The sequence below is a fragment of the Pholcus phalangioides genome, unplaced genomic scaffold, assembly GCF_987345545.1.
Source record: "Pholcus phalangioides strain wild (caught in Gottingen) unplaced genomic scaffold, Ppha-v1.0 ptg000003l_1, whole genome shotgun sequence".
Taxonomy (NCBI): domain Eukaryota; kingdom Metazoa; phylum Arthropoda; class Arachnida; order Araneae; family Pholcidae; genus Pholcus; species Pholcus phalangioides.
Genome location: NW_028301596.1, coordinates 30,351,787 through 30,369,228, shown reverse-complemented (window position 1 = coordinate 30,369,228; position 17,442 = coordinate 30,351,787). Strand labels below are relative to the sequence as shown.

Here is a 17,442-nt window from a genome sequence, read left to right as displayed (position 1 = left end):
GAGAAACATTGATATAGACGACCGTCTATATCTTATTCCGGCGTGATTGCACAAAAACGATGAGATTGGTATATACGATTACGGACAGGTTAACTGTGGACGATGATAATTTTTATCCCAGATTCCTTATTGTATATATATGTTGTTGTATATATGAAGTATCGTTGTTTGTTATTTTCACATAAATTAATAAATTTACGTCCATCCTCCGGGAACGCTTCGATATCTCTCTGAGATGGGAAGCGGGGTGTGTCCGGTCGGTCCTTCGATGTTCAACGTGAATGTAATGGTTGGATATATGTTTGTGCTTTTGCAAAGTTCTTATTCACCGTACCTAGGCATAATCACCGACCATTTTGGTAAATTTGATAAATTTCTCCTTATATCTATCACTTTTAATAGTGGGATGAAGTGTCGTTAGCGAATATTAATGCTGAAAAATATCACTTCTACTAGCGATTATGCATAATAGGTTATAAATTATAACCTATTATGCATAATCGCCAGTGGGCATGAAATTGATAATCATTATAACTTATAATGATTATTAATTTCATGCCCAAGCGTCGTTGGTGAACATGATAAATCGAACTAAATTCATCACATTTGCCGGTTATTATGCATTCGCTATATCGTATTGGTAAATATGATAAATCTGTCCCATTGTCGTGATGAAATTCACCATTTAGATGACCGTGCTTGTGAGCCAGAGTATGAATCGAACAAACAACGAACTCTGATTTAACAGATTTTTCGAACATCCCCAAAATAACTCCTATTAGACGAATTCTGCCAATCGAACATCGACATAACGAACTCCTATTTAACAAATTTTACGATCGAACCATAATTAAATATAATGATCTCCCAATTGACAAATTTTGTGATCATTACGTCTGTATAACGAACTCTCCATTAACAAATACTTTGATTTAAAGAATTTGTACAAGTTTTTGTGAGTATGCAATCAAACCTCAATATAACAAACAAATTATAACGGATATTTATAGGATCCTACAATTAAACCCCGATGTACTGAAGATCGAATAACCCAGTACAGGGGAACTAACTCTAGATTCGGGGCCCAAAAAAAAAACAAAACCATGGTACGGGAAGGGGGATAAAGAAATCAACTGCTGAAATAAAAATAAAATAATTATGGATGGACCATATATATCTATGGCCGAATATGGTAATGCTACAACCCAGGTGGGGGGTTCTTAACTTTTTATGCTCCGTAGACCTTTTACGACAATGAGATGATTATCCACGGGCCTTATACAAGGTCACTAAACTAGCAATCAGATGAAAGTCACGGAGCCAAATGCCACTGAAATAAATGTCATCCTTAACAGAATAGTTTTCGACATAATATAATGATGTAAAAACAAAAAGTTACCATCTAACATTGCTACCGTTATTAGTTGTTTACCTATCGAAGCTCACGGTCACCCTGACTCCAAGGATTCCTGGTTAAGAACCATTGGCTAGGGATGTTACTTCTTCGCCAAGAAACGCTCAAAAAACTAAAAACTATTATAGCAACAAAAGTAACTTATGGTTAAGAAAACAGCTTCGCACAACTGGGCGTTGTTTAATGCCTTCGGCTATGTAAGGCTTTTAAGGAGTGTCCATGGCCTATGCCTTTGGAATCATATTGTAATTTACCCTTACAGCGGCAATCCCGAAATATCTCGTGTAAGTAGATCCGCTTCATTTTGGAAATCGCGAAATATCTCTGGTTCTTAAAACGCTCTTATTTTGGCAACTCTAAGCCCAGATACCGCTGTAAGTTTTCTTCTCCTGATATCATGTTTTCCTCCCCTCGTCCGGTCAATCAACTGCCAGTGGGCGGAGTCAGCAGTCAGGGGAAGAAGAGCATTTAGCAGTTCACGCCCAATCGAAAAAGATTTTCTTCTTGAAAATAGGTGACAATTTCTAGAAGGTTTAGTGATTCCTACTGTAGGAGCTATAATGCGGATCTGGATGTTCAGGGAAATTTTAAAAACCGTTCAAAGGGACCTAGAATTACTTTCACATGATTACAATAATAAGTGCTCTTGGGTCATATCTCATGGCAATATACTGTAATTAGAAATTCTGAAAATATTCATTGGCCTTCTGGTCATTGAGCATTCAATGAAAAATACTAACTACAAATTTTTATACGTATATTTAAATATTTAAAAGCAAAGATTTTTAATTGATAATGAGACGCATTTAAAGTAAAAACACAATTTTTACCACCGGTAGAACAAGGAGCCGCGGTAAAAAAAAAAAAAAGAAGCAAAACACCTGAGAAGAAAGAAAAGAGATAAAATAAGATTCGAAGAATTCATCAAATAAGAAAGAGAAGAAGAAGAAGTAATGAGAAATTTGAAACCGATTTGAGAAGCAAGAGAAGCATGGATTTCAGAGAGAGAAGATGCGAATCTCTGGATGTTCACGGAAATTGCGTATCGACCCTTTTTTTCCGATTTTTTCCCCTTCCAAGTATTTCCCATCTCCGAAAGAAACGAAACAGAGAAATAGGGCCCCCTAGATTTCTAAGAAACGTTCCAAAGAAGTATCTGGGCTATTTCTAGGTAGATAAATAGGTAATAAAGGGTTTCCCTTCCTCCTTTCGGCACTTTTTTTATTTAGACCTAGGATACACTGGAATGATTTGTTTTCTGTGCCGTTGAGCTTGACCGTTCTTCTCATGCAAAAAAAAAAAAAGAGAAGATGCGAGTTTAGATCTGATTCATGCAAAAACATTACATACATTTATACCGAGAGAGAAAAACCACCTGTTGCATTCTCTCATCCATTACAACGGTGAGAACGGAAATGAACTTTAAAAAAAAACCAATTACATTATATATTGGCAGCTAACACCACTCCGACCAATGTAGCGCCCGTTGTGGTGGGCGTATTCCATTTAAACTTGGTATACACGTTACTTGGACCATGGGAAAAATATAACTGCGATAAAAAAAAACGCCACTTTTTCATCTGGTGGTCAAAAATTAAACTATTTTTTATTGAATCTTTCTTATCCCCATGGTTCATATATCATATAGCCTATACCAAGTTTCATCAATAGTAAAAATAATTCCATTAATAAGTCCATTAGAATGGGCGCTACATACGTCTTAGTAGTGTCAGTTTATGTATAATTGCCCCGTAGCTGCTCTTCACATACCCAACGCCATCTTTTGAAGGTATCTGCGATGTTTTTCTGCGTATAATCAGCGGATTGTAAGTTTAAAAAAAAAGATTTGAATTTCTTAATGCGAATTATTAAGAGCTCGAAGTTCCTCATCACTTAAATGGTATTTTCGAAGATCCCTCGAGTGATCCGCGTTCCAGAGCACGTAACCAGCCTGTGGGGCAGTTCCACATCACTCAAGTGACCCGCGACACTGTTCCAGATCACTTGAGTGTCCAGCGACACGTTTTTAAACCAATGAAGTGACTCGCACTCTCCCCAAGGTTGAGCACCTTTGAGTTATAATAAGATGCAACAAAAGGTGTTTATTCACCGCATATTTCTTTTTAGTAAGTCGTATCGAATGAACGAAATCAGGACGAACAAATACTGCATGATGAGAGATTGTATAAAAGCGGGGGAAAAAAAGAAGACAAATACGTACCTTCATCGTAAACTCCCACGTTTTCTGCCGATTCGGATATTTCGTTCCCTAAAAAATTAATTAATTTGAAAATTTGAAAATTTTTAAATCGTAATTTGAAACTTCAAACACATCAACGAAGCTCTAAAATGTTTCCTGATGACAAAAAATAAGAAGATAAATGACGGATTGGTCTGGTCCCTGATTGGATTTAGTTCCTATTCTTCTCAAAAACAAGGTCAAATGCCGCTACAGCGCACCTTCGGATATGACAAATAAAAGTTTTGTTTCCCTATGATTTCCTATACGTATGATGCTCATTTTTTTTAATAGTAAAAATGGTTATTTATATACACAGTATATAGCTACAACAGTTCAAAAAAACATAAACATTAGATATAGCAACCGGATATTGCAAATTAACGTCTTTGAGAAACGTTTTCCGTATTTTTTTACTTCTAAGTTTGATCTTATTTTTAACTTAATATTTTTCATCCTTATTACCTTCATGTTTTGGCCTCAAGTCATAGATTAACAATATATTTTGAAGAATTGCTAACTAATTGGGACATGCCGGAACGTGTGTTGGGAGTGAGTTATGTGTGGCCCTCCCTACCGTATTTATGTTGTCATAATTATGAATGTTTTATTGCTTCAGGTGCTGCCATCTGTTTTTCACATTTTGAAGTTGAAATTGTAAATGCCTGAATATTCGTGCCTTGTAGGTATCGTGCACGTTTTCTCATCTACGCGATACCCACTTTTCTTGTCTTAAAAACAATCAGTGCCCGTGGAATGTTCCAAGACACAACGTACTTATCGTGGAGAGGGCTAGCGTAGCAAGGAATTTTTTTTCATGGTAAAGACAAAGTGTTATTTCAAGATGAGTCAAAAAGACGGAGAGGAAAATCTCAGGGAATCGTGATATTTTCACAATGTTTGTGGTGTAATTCGGATTTCCTTGCTCTGAGGTGATGTGTTTCAAGCATTAAATTATGCTGAGTGCCAAGTCGTCGAGATACCGCTCTTGCAATAATGCTTTAACTTATGAATAAAAAGTTTTTGCCTAATTTAAGAACATACTCTATTATATCATTTATAACTTGAATATATTCAAAATGCATCGATATTTTCCAACAAAAGTAAGAAAACTGGAAAAAACGTTTTTTTTGCTGCATAGTTTGGATTTAATATGCATATGCCAAAACGGGTGTTTGATATTAATTTTGATCGTTTCAAATATGTGAAAGCACTTTATTGACTGAACGGTGCGCGTTACGGTGACACGTGCTAAGATGATATTGTGTGGTCGAGTCAAAATATGGCCTATCTGTCAGGCAAGAAAAAATATTCTGTGATTTCATGCCTATGAAAGTAATCCCAAAATTAGCGCAACATTGGCAATGTTGGCAATTTTCAGGTTGATTTCAAGTTACAACATTCTTCAATGTCCGTTACTGAAGTTCATTGATCTGACGCCACAAATGAAAATCATCTGCATCTGCTTTCACATTCTGCCTTTGTGCAGTTACTGGAAGGTTAGCATCAGCTGTTACTGTGAGAAAAGCAAGGATAAACGAACGAATCATGGATCGTATCATGTTAAAAAAAGAAGAAAATAGATATTTCAAATTCTTATTCGGAAAGAAAACAGGGGGAAGGAAATAGCAGAGAGCACCACACACAGTGAAATGTTTGCTCCTGGGCTCACTCAACTTCCTTGTTTTTAGTTGTCACGTGTATGTTTTTCTTATCTGCTGGTATGACATTATTATGTCAAGGGGTTGTTAAATCTGACGTTCCTAGTTGTCAGAAATCGCCGAGCCCACTCACTCCCTCGCTGTGTGTGTGAAACACATCGACGGCGATAACTTTTGTACAACAAAATAAAAGGAAAGGATTTTCCCATCCTCTGTTTTCTTTCCATCCGTCACTGATGCTTTACTTTGATCCGAACAGAAGGATCAATAGCCGGATTCACGCATCACCACCACCTTCCCCCCCCCCCCCCGATAAATGCTGATTTGAATCGACCTTGATGCGATCAATTGGACGGCTTTCATATAAAGGGAACCAAGCGCCATTTTCAACATTTTTGAAATATACCAACATCTGAACTATTGAAAAGAGGTGGGATTTTTTTTGTCTAAATAGAAACATGAGAGTGACATATATATATAGAGGCTGAGATGCCGTCTGTGTGCACTTGAACCAACTACGAAATTGAAGCGATAATTGAATCGAAGATAACTTTAAATAGCTTTTTCTCAGTTTTGATTTAATGTGGTGCTTGGTTTCTTTTATACAAAACGTCCAACTAAAGATCAAAATCATTTCAACAAATGGATTTTTTATATTTCTTAGCAGGGCCGTAGTCTAAACGTGCGGGATCGATCTCGTTATTTCTTACTGCTCACGCTATATGACTAGGGTTATCGACATTTTTTCAATCGCGACCCAACGTCTACAACAAGATCAACTTTGCGACCCATGAGATTGTTTGTTCTTCGAAATTAATGAGATCCACAGCCACACAATATTTCACTTTTAGCTCATTTATAACAATATAGGAGTTCATTTATAACACTATAGCAGTCTGTAAGTGGATTAGAACGACTTATCTAGGGAATCCTCGGCGAATCAAGTTTTGGTCGTGACTCCTACAGCTCAAGAACCCCTTTCTGTGAATAGATGAGTACGACCCATCTGGGAAGCCCCTCCGTATTAAATTTGGGTCGGGAGCCATAGCTCAAAAGAACCTGACCGTGAGTGGATTCATACGACCCTTCTCGGTAGCGCTTGCGAATCATGCTTGGGTCAGGAACCATATCCTTTGGTAGTTAATGGATTTGAACGACCCATTTCAGAAGCCTCTGCGACCTAAGTTTGTATCTCGACCCATAGGTTAAGAACCTCTGTCATAAATTAAGTGAATTAACTGAAGTAGGGCCCAAGTGAGAAATCCTGGTCTCAAGGCCTGCCAAAAATGTCCCCAAAAGGGAGAGGGGGGGAGTTCTGGTCCAAGATGTGTGAGCCTCCTATTTCTAAGCCCTCCCCCCTCCCGAGTCAGGGCCGTTTTAACAGAATCACAGACCTCCCCCGGGCAAAATTTTCTGTGTCCCCCCTTTCCTACCTGCCTAGAAATACCTGCTACCCAAAAAACATACGGTCGAAAATTTGGCCAGATTCCATTTTGATGAGGCCCTTTCTGTACTTGAGGCTCCCGTGCCATTCTCGGGTGGTCCTCCCATGCGTTGAGACGGCACCGGCCCGAGTGACTATTTAATCAATATGAAAGGGGGAAAACATGACACAACGTGGAATTTGGAATGAGACGTGAAATGCTAGCGAGCTTACCCATAGCTAACTCGCTATCAATACTGGAGTACGACATGAAGGTTATATTTATGATTAATTACTATCAAACGACTCCTTACAAGAAGACTGAAACAAAAACAAGTTAACCGATTACACGCAAGCTCTCATCTCGGCTACTTCGCGCATTCGAAATAGACCGGCCGTGGCCATTAGTACGACTGTGACTTTTAACTGCTAGTCCGAAGCGAACTTATATAGGGCGCATTAGTGTGACGTCACGACCGGCAGCGCTGATTCGAAACAAACAAAAGCGTTTTTCTTTATAATCTAGCGCAGCTCATGTTTGCTTGGAATCAGCGCTGCCGGTCGTGACGTCACCACTAATGTACCCTATTATAAGGCGATTGGATAGGGGCCTATTGTAGTGGCTATACCCTATTAGTGTGAGGTAAGGCGTCTGTAAGGACGCCTTATTCTAGTGGCTATAGTGTGAGGGAGGAAGGATGGCAGTTACATCGAATACAAAGATGTCACGTGACATGTTTAATGGCACAGTTCATGCCAGGCAATTCCCCCCCCCCCCTATATGTACTGTTTTATCGCTACATGAATGAATTAATTAATTGTTTTCTAACGATTTAAAAACGATGGAGAACGTGTCTCCAAAAATAAAGAGAGATTGAATCACATTTTTTGTCAATTATTCTGGAATATTATCTTTCATTAATTTCAGAATTATCTTTTCTTTATTCTTAAAAGAATTATTTCTTTCATTAATTCTGAAATCGTTTCTTCTATTGATGCAGAAATTATTTCATTCATTTATTACAGAATTTTTTCATTCAAAATATGTTTTCACGTTTACAGGTGCACGGCACTTCATTTTGGTGTTTCAGTCAACTTGCGCTTCCGTACAGATCCAGTTTTTAGCCAGTGATCCGTAGCTTAAAGCACGTGAGTAGTAGATGCTTGGTAGAAATGTTGACGTGGAAAATCGGGGGAAATAACACGCACACGCCTCAATACAACCACCCACAACAAAAGTTAAACACAACACGTATTAATTAATTTTTCGCTTTTATGCACAGCCCGGCACGCGTCATCAATCAAATCTAAAACGCCGAAGGAAAGTGAGCCGAGAGCGAGGAGTGCGCGAATCCGGATCATAGGGCGGGAGGAGGGAAGGCCGATCCTTCCAGCCTCCCTCCGTTATAGAAGATTTTATTGATAGGGGAAAAAAGTCAATATATATTACAACTGACAATATATTAGTAAAAACCTCTACCTACCTTTTTAAAATTCCTTTTAATTCTTTTGTTCTTTTTTAAATGGGAGGCCGCCGTTACCATTTTCTTTTCGCGTACCCCCTAACGGTCTCTCACGTACCCCTCAGTTGGGAACCTCTGCATTAGATGATTCCGAGGGCCACATTTAGCCACATGGGTCATGTGTTAAGCATGTATGCTATAACAGTGTGAATACGTATACAGGTAATTGCTTCTTCCAGTGAAATTATTGTAGTAATGGATGACAATTTCGTTCTTATTCCTAAAATAGCAACGGCCACTTGGTTTTAAAAGGAAAAAAAGTTACCTTAAATATTTTTTGTCAGTTCGATTGCAGCAACTATGACGAAACGACGCACAAAGAAAAAAGAAAGCAGAGCAAAAATAAATGATGCAATCATTGAAATACGAACTTTGGATGATAGGGTTCGATGCTGTGATAATATTTGCTCATGAGCAAAGGGAACGAGAGGAAACAAAAAAAAACAAAAACAATAAGGGAATAAAAATACGGCACCGAGTGAAAAAAAGTCGAAGAAAGACGGATACAATTCAGAGAATCAGGTGTTATTTACGCATGAAATTTGCATTCTCTTGGATTTCGCAAAAATTCTTCTTCCCTGCATCAAAAATACTTTCTTTAACGAAGATAATTATTTCCGTTAAAAAAAAAGGAACTAATGATGAATAACATTGTACGTTTCTTCGAGGAAAAATAATGACGGTAGGCAATGAAAAGGAAAAAGTTGTTTAGACAAATTGAACGTTTTTTACCTCAGAGTAATTTAAAAGCGCTTGATGATACAGTTTTTTGTGTCGATGAAACAATTACTTTTTTTTTTGTAGTTTCTTCCCACTTTAATCAATTATAATCAGTAAACAATAAAAATAATGGAGTCACTGACTGTAATTTTCTTCGTTACAGAATCGTTGAGCTCCTTCTTTAAACCAAGAGTGATCAACCTTTAGGAGAGAGCAGGCCACTTCGTTTGTTTGAAAACGTGTCTCGAGCCCTTAAGTGATCTGAAACAGCACCGCAGGTCCCTTATGCGATCTGTAATTGTGGCGCGGATCACTTAAATGATCTGGGAAATGCGTCGCGGGCCGCTCAAGTGATCTGGAGCTATGTGGTACGGGTAATATAATTGATTGCACGAACGCCACTTAAATGCTTTGAAACTGTGCCGCAAGTCACTTAAGTGATCTGTTTATACAGGGTGATTATAATTAAAGTTCCCGTGTACTCTGAGTAGCTTTTCTCAAAAACTGCTTATCCGAATACAGTCAGATTTTTAGGATATCTTAATGAGACCATGGGAGAGATATTTTATGAAATAAAACATATATTTCAATTTCGACCACCAGGTGCCGCTTTTTATTGCATTTCGCATCTTCCCCGTGGTCCATATAGCTGATGTACCAAGTTTCAATGAGGCTTTTTGGATCACGTGATATTTCCCCTTTTTTTGAGGGACATACAAAGTAACCAATATGGCGAATTCCCATGCGATTCATGAAAGAAAACAAATCTAAATTAAAGAAACATGGAAATGAATCGTTCTTCTTCTTTTTAATGGGAGCTAGAAATTTCGATTTTTTTTTTAACTTCAAGTTATCGTTCTGTGCCTGTTTTTCCTTCAAAATATGCTTGATTAAAGCTGCGGTTCTTTGATGGGTTCATAATTAATTCAAAAACATCCCCTAAACTATATGGATAATATAAGACAATACGGAGACATTAATTCTCATTTTCCCGCTTGAGAAGATATAAATAAACATTTGAAATCAATGTTATTGCATGAATATCCACCACAAAAGTGGGTCTGGCTCATTATTTTATATTTAATTTTCTAGTTTATATCGGTTTCGTATCTGTAAGCGAGCTCAATATTTCGAAAACCAAAGATTCAATTCAATTTTTAAAATTATTGATGTGGCGGAAAACGGCACTAAATTTCCGCATTTCTAGGCTAAAATCGGCAATTTTAACATTGATTTCTATGGGGATCATCCAGTGTATGTCCCTCAGGAGTGATGCTGATGATTATTATGACGTATATTCGAAAAGCCTCAAGGAATACATCCTCTAGAACGGGCACTATAAGGTCTGAAGAGTTTCAGTATACTGACACTTCTCCGACCTAACTAGTGCCCGTTCTGGAGGACGTAATCCATTGAAACTTGGTACATCCACTATATGGACCACGGGGAAAATGTGAAATGTAATAAAAAGCGCCACCTGGCGGTCGAAATTGATATATATGTTTTATTTCATCTCTCTCCCATGGTCTCATTTGACTTTTAAGGTATCCAAAAAATTTGACTGTATTCGGATGAGCAGTTTTTTGAGAAAAATTACTCAGAGTACGGGAACTTTAATTATAATCACACCGTATATTTGCGAGTCACTTAAGTGATCTGTAAATGTGCCGAGGGTCACTTAAGTAATCTTTGAATGTTCCGAGGTTAGCTTGAGTGATGTGGAGATGCACCACTGGCCGCTTAAGTAGACTGTAACTGTGCCGTGGGTTACTCAAGTGCTCCGGAATTATGTCGCGGATCACTCGAGGAATCTAAAACTGCCACGGGTTCTTCAAATGATCAAGAACTGTGCCATGACCCACTCAAGTCATCTATAAATGTGCCGCTCAGTTCATTTTTAGGTTTAAAAAATTAGGTTTTAGGTAACGGAACACACATCAGCTGAATCCAAGGACCACGTTTGGCGCGGGGCCATGGGTTGAGCATGCATGCACGCATGTTTTAAACGGTATCTGTGCACATTTTGTTACAGATTCGATAATCACGTTATCGATGTATGCTGGCTGTCACAAATTGTTTGCACGGAAGTTATCTTTGCAACCATTGACATTACAAAAGTTTTCAAATGGCAGCGGTTACTCTAAATGCCTTAAATTTCCCAAGGGGTCGTATACATAAAAATATAGAAAAATTAACTTTTTACGTAAACCTTGTGTGCTAAAACATCAGTAAAATGTAAATGCGGCTCTGAGAAGTCATTTACAGAAAATTGCATAATTTTGAATGCGGTATTAACGGCGATATTTGACTTTTCAGCATTCGTCATCAGTGATTGCGGGTGTGTGTGGCTCACAAATTCCGAAACGCAATTAAATTCAAAGTTGTAAAAAAATTTTAATTGTCAAAAAATGGAACTGCTATTCATTGTGAATAGCTTTTTATTTCACTTGGCATTTCTATTTGGGTTCTGCCCCTGAAAATGGCAACTTTTGAGCCAATGAAAATTTGCCAACACAGTGATAAGTTGCGCAAACATAATTATTTTATGTATTCAATATCTCGATAAATATTACGTTTAAAAATGTGAAATTTTTTGCAAATGACTTTTCATCTACATTTCAATAATTGGTAGTTTTAGCACCAGGGGTCTTTACATAAAAAGTTAATTCTTTTTTTTATGTATACGGCACTTCAAACAAATTTTGAGATTTTACGTAACATGTCTCTCGAAAACGTTTTGTAATTGAAAGTACAGTGTCAGTGATGTCTCACTTATGCGTCGGTGAAAAGGAATAAAGAAAAAAGACGCATAAGTGAGAGAGGCGTATAAGTGAATAGCATCATTTATCTATATATTTAACAGGGAGTGCAGAAAAATCGTCCATGATTTCTGAATGCGTATCATTACAGTGGAACTTCGGTCAACGTATGATTCGGTTAAAGGTTAACAAGCAATGGTTCGCATTACGCTATGTTTATTTAGTTTCACGTTAACGCAACTAAGCTGATGATTTTTTGCTTTCGTCCACACACGCACTACTACTACTTAATCGCACATGCACCTCGTACGCATTCCTCTACAGAATTTCTAACGAATTGGTACATGCCGGAATGCGTGTGTACGTGTTGTGAACCTAATGCGACGTTTGTTTCTGTGTAACACTGTTATGTGTAGTGCTGCGATCTACCGTCAATTTTTCTAACCATGAGTGGAAGTGTAATAATTGCACCGTGGTAGGTGTTGCTCTCTGTGCCACACACGTAATGTGGAATTGTGCGTAATATTCTCCCCTACGGTCTTCGGTGAGCGTACCTCACTCGAAAAATGAACTCTTGTGCGAGCGTGACTGTTTACGATACGAAACTAGAAGTAGCATTGTAAGCACACGCATGCGTGCTCAAACTTTTCTTAAATTCTGTTTGGAGAAAACTGGGAGCTAATTATATTATTGAATGTGAGTTTGAGAGGCTATCTCATGTATAGGAGCTACCACATTTGTCGAAGAGATTGTGTCCTTGGGTTAGACCAGTGGTTACCAACCGGGAGCCCTAAGGGCTCCGTGTGCACCTCCCAGGGGCTCCGCGGCGACTCGAGGAAAATAAAATAAATCAGTAAATTTGACAGATAAGTAAATAAGAGAGGCCTACAAGGTTCTGCCATAAAAAATTATTACATAAAAGGGTTCCTCGAGTAAAACAGGGCTCCACCATAGAAATTATATGCTAAAAAGGGCTCCGCCATAGAAATTATATACTAAAAAGGGCTCCGCCATAGAAATTATATACTGAAAAGGGCTCCGCGAGTCAAAAATGGTTGAGAACCGCTGGGTTAGACCATGGGACTGGAGGTGATTGAGGCAAGAAATAGTGGAAGAACATGACCAGAAGCTGACCGTAGACGAGCTGATGGATCTCCGTTGCACAGAACAGCTTATAAAGGGTTGTTTTTCGTCTGAGGAGGAAAGAAGTAAGGACGTTTCCCCTCACTTCAAATGCTATTAGAGAGATGTATAGAATGTGCGAATCTGTGTGAAATTTCATAGGAAGGAACCATCCGAATAAACCAGTAACAGTGTGCGAACAACGAATCTGTCAAATGACAATTTCCGAGAAATCCTAACAAGGAAGCAAAAGCAAAAGTGTCATTGGATAGGTTCTTTCTCCAACTCATACAAAGAGAGTAAGTTTACAAACAACACTGAGTCCGTAAATCGTCCCCTTAATAACGATAGTCTTCCTCTCTCTAATCGTTTAGAGTAAGTTAGGTTAATTCGTAAACGTTGTCGTATTGCATGTTTACTCTTTATGGCATATTATTGTATTATTTTATTATAAGATATAAGTAATTTGTAAGTTATTCGCTTCTCATAAAAATAACTAATAAAAACTTCATCCGATCAATAATGATACATATACAATGCAATAATATTATTGTATTGTACATGTGCTGTTATTGATCGGATGCCGTTTTTATTAGTTATTTTTATGAGAACGAATACTGTGGAACAAATTACCTGACTTTCCATTATTTTCCATGGGCAAGTTCGATTCGAATAAGGCCCCTTTCACACGGAGCGGATGCGGGCCCCGAAGAAGTTTTAACAATTGGAATATACTGCGCCTTTCAGACGAGCCGAAAAATCTCCGCACCTAGGAAATGTTCATGCGGGTCCGGACGTCGTCCGCATGTGTCAAAACCTAAGTGCGGGCTCCGCATCCGCACATAGAAGTTTTGACAATAGGTTTATTCGGAGCTATTCACACGATGCGGATGCGGAGCGAATTCGTCCGCATCTTTGGCTACTTTTTGAAGGTGATTTTTCACGGAATTTTTTTTTAATTATTTTCCATAAATACCCTTAAAAACACCATATCATGGTCCCTGCTCATTAATATAATGTACCTACATACGTCTATCCCTCCGTTTCCTTCTGAAATGGAGATATAGCAACTTTAACTGCCTTTTGTCCATATTTCACAATTTTATACAATAAAACCTGCCAACAACGGCCACTGACGGGACCAAAATGATAAGCCGTTCTGTTCATTACGAATATTTAATTGACTACATACTTTAATAACTTTTAAATTTAATTTAAAAATTTTAATTTTTTTTCTTTTTAAATTTTTAAAATTATTTAAAAATATAAATATCTGAAATATTATTTTAAATATTTGTTATTTTTTAAAATTTTTAATCTGTTAATTTTTTTAAACTTTAAAAAAAAATACTTTTATTAAACAACGTTATCCACGTACGGTGTTTGTTCACTCAGGGCCGGATTAAGTCGTTTGAAGTCCCTAGCACTTGAATGTTTCTGGTGGTTCTCCCGATACCTACAAGTTTATTTTACTCGATATTCAGTCCATAAACTTAAAAAAATGAAATTTTATATTTCAGAAGTGAGACTAATCTAAGGATGGGATTTCACTCTAAAAGATTTATGAAAGTTATTTTATAAAACTTGAAAAATGTAACCAATAAACACATCTGTTACATTCGAGAGAACTTAACTGATCCGCCTATTGGTTGCATTTTTCAAGTTTTATAAACGAACTTTTATAGTGTAATCCCGGCCTAAGACAGAATTGTGATGTGAATATTTCTAAGCACAGGCATTTTGAAAGTCTCTACCCCTCCCCTTTTTTACTACTTGCAAATTCTTTGATATCTCCTGAATTTTGTTTTTCTTTTTTTGGAACATCGAATGTTTTTGGATTTGATTTTTCGAACATTGGATGTTTTTGGGGAATAATTTTTCTTCCATGTTTTTCCGAAAAGACGGATTTTTTTTTTCAAAATATATATCGAAAATATTTGAAGACATTTTCTCCCATCGACTACTTGTGAGGATCGGAATGGAGGCATCTTTAGGCTCAATGATAAAAACCACCAAAGAATGCCTCTAGGCTGCCTATGGGCACTGAATCAGGGATGAAGGAGAAAAATAATTACAAAAAGTGCGAAAAAACAGTTTTTATGCACGAATTTCGAACTAAAGATGCGGGCGATCTTCAGTGCTCGTTTGAAAGGGTATGCGGACCCGCGTCCGCATCCGCTCCGTGTGAAAGGGGCCTAATGAGCCATCCCGTTAGCGGAACGAATCAAGCTGGTTTACCGAATTTCCACTGTATTATTACATCATTGTTCGTTTAATAACTGACTCATCAGAGTTACTGTGTCTCTAGTATTTCGGCCGCTCATTGTAGGTAAAACGTACGTTTTGAATAGCAAAAGTAAACATGCCATCAAAAGTCAAAAATTTTATTATCTCGGACGGCAGCAATTTTGATTCTTACGTTATGATAGAGTAAGTTATACTATTTGTTATTAAATGGGCCCTTACACATGCCTTTCAAGAGTTTCGCACCTTTTTTTCTTCTTGTGGGTAGACGTCCCATCAATCCTTTTGATGACATTAGCGTGAACGGAAAATGGCTTTCGCTCTATGAGGTGGTATCATCGCGCCGCGGAAAGATTAATGAGGTCCGGAATCTCTACTGCAGAACACGCTCTTGTTTGTTATAAATGTGGCACTCATTCAGGCCCTGGAGGCAAATTCAATAAATTACACCCAGATGTTGCGCAGACGGCTTTTAGCGATGTACGAGCTCTCCATTGGAGATTTCAGTGTCTATCTTCTCAATCATTCATAGTATTTCGGAAAGGCTTAGATTTCTATTCATATCAAAAGTACGGAATGTATAGGGAGAAACGTAAATGAATAAATCTTGACATTAATTTCAGACGTGAACAGAACTCTTCTTTTATACGAATTCTCGGATTTATCCACTTCCAAATTACCCTGAAAGTGAAGATTTCTGTGAAGTTACATTTCAATAGATGTGAAAGTAAAACGCGCGTCCACTACTTTATCATAGTGGTTCTCGAAGTGTGTATCGCGACTCCCAGGGAAGTTGCACCAAACCGAAAATATGGGTGTACACTAACATAATGATTCATTGAAATCTGACTTTACCCGACCATTTTATACAAGTGTTATGAGAGAGAGCATTGGGTGTTTGACTCGTCAGGGACAAGGAGACCGCAGGTAGATGATCATAGAGCAAGCACGCAAATTATGGCAGTCATTTGCATGCTATCGGTAATATGATGCCTAATTAGCGCCTCTGGTAAATGATGACACTGGCTAGACCACTGGTAAACGACAACTAAGTAAGGCCGTTGACAAATGCTGGTCGAGTGATGCCGCTGGTAGACGATGATTGAGTATGGCCACTGGTAAACGATTGCCGTAACGATTGGCCATAGAAGCTACTGGCAAACGATGACTTGAATATGGCCATTGACAAACCATGGCTAAGAAAAGCCAGTGGTAAACGATGGGTGAGTGAGGCCGTGGGTAGACGATGGCTGAGTAGGGATACTGGCAAACGATGGCTGAGTAGGGAATACTGGCAAACGATGACTTGAATGAGGTCATTGGCAAACGGTTGCCAAGTAAGGCCACTGGTGAACGATAGGTGAGTGAGGCCACTGGTAAACAATGGGTTCAAACGCCACTGGTACCCCAGTAGGATGAAGTTGGTTTTCTATGGTTCCCAACTTCGATGCACGAATGCGAGCCGATATCTCGGTTAAAAAGTGTCAACAAAGAGAGCAACAGGCCTACAAACGGTACAAATATTCAATTATTACACTTCACTCACTTCACTTCTAAAAAAATATATAGATTTGCCAAAATATAGATGGCAGCAGTGAAAAATCAGACACAATACTAGATATGAACTCAGACGGAAAGGGTGCGAACATAGGGCACGCTGGTTTTCGGTTCCGCAAGTCCACAACGTGACGGATTGGATAAAAAACCTGAACTTCGAGGTTCAATCCACCACTGCACGGATTTGCGGAATCGTAAACCAGCGTGCAATATATATATATATATTAGGTATACCCTTAGGTACACACACTTACACTTGCAGCTCAACTCACTCACTAGGTAATTGCCCATGGCGGCACACCCGAGTTGTGCTCGATTTGAAAGAAAAAAAATTAAACGATGGTTGAGTGAGGCCGCTAGTATACGATCACGGGTAGTAATGGCTTAGTAGGGCTATTGGTAATTAATTAAAGCTACTGGCAAACGGTGTCTGATTGAGGCAGCTGTTAAACGATGGCGAATAGTGCTACTGGTGTATTCTGAATGCACGTATTTCTTAACGTGTGTTGTCAGAGTACTTATATACTTATTATATGTGCTTATGTTGTCAGAGTTACGCGTGTTTCGTACTCTAGTGGTGCTGCCATTTGTGCCCAATATTTACTAGTGAAAATGGCAGATGTCTAAATTTTTCGTATTATACTAGTATTATGTTGAAGAGGTCTGCCCGCTCTTTGCGGGCAGAGACTTTTTGCAATTGGGGAACGGCTCGCATTCCCGCCTCGAATTTGGAAATAAGCGAGGCCATTGTAAGTAAACGATGAATGGTGATTGAGGCCA

At 38.3% G+C, this 17,442-nt stretch overlaps 1 protein-coding gene across 1 annotated transcript in view; it reads right to left on the bottom strand.

Annotated features, from left to right (window-relative positions):
• The window catches only part of LOC149088384 (cAMP-dependent protein kinase catalytic subunit beta-like), a 97,206-nt gene that overhangs the window by 34,567 nt on the left and 45,197 nt on the right, over positions 1–17,442 (bottom strand). The gene's annotated exons all lie outside the window — the stretch shown is intronic.